The following is a 559-nucleotide window of genomic DNA, read 5'->3' as shown; positions in this document are numbered from 1 at the left end:
AAAAGCAGCGAGCAATTCCTCTGCAACAGGATGAACAGCAGTGTAACTTTCCAGACTGTTTGCCCAAGTTGTTTCAGGCCCTATATAGCTCAACTGAAGAAAATCAGAGCTTAAGTTGAATTATGCCCTTGCTGCTTTCAAAACACTTAAAACAGTTACTTAGACTGTAGCCAGTGTGTCATGCATTCCAATTCAGAATATAAGAATGTATTTAGTGCCATGGTAAGACTTTTTACCTAGTTTTCCTTTCAGTGCCATAGAGTTAATCATAAGGAAGGAATGCACACTCCAATCATGTTAATTAGCTTACTAAATATGACTAAGGAGATCACTTTAATGTGTCCTCAAGGATGCCTGAAAGCAGTTTTATGAAAAGAAACACTTTTTCCTTCGCTGACACATTCACAGGATCAAAAGGCTGTCATTAAATAATCTGTAGTTATCTTGATATCTATATATAGAGAAGAATACCACAGCAAAACATACAATCTTTATATATAATAATCACAATTTTTATTTTGTGGTCACTGAAAAATGCCGTATAGGCATAAGGACAGGC

Source organism: Rhea americana, unplaced genomic scaffold, assembly GCF_003343005.1.
Source record: "Rhea americana isolate MKP2758 unplaced genomic scaffold, rheAme1 scaffold_21, whole genome shotgun sequence".
Lineage (NCBI taxonomy): Eukaryota > Metazoa > Chordata > Aves > Rheiformes > Rheidae > Rhea > Rhea americana.
This window is presented reverse-complemented; position numbering follows the sequence as displayed.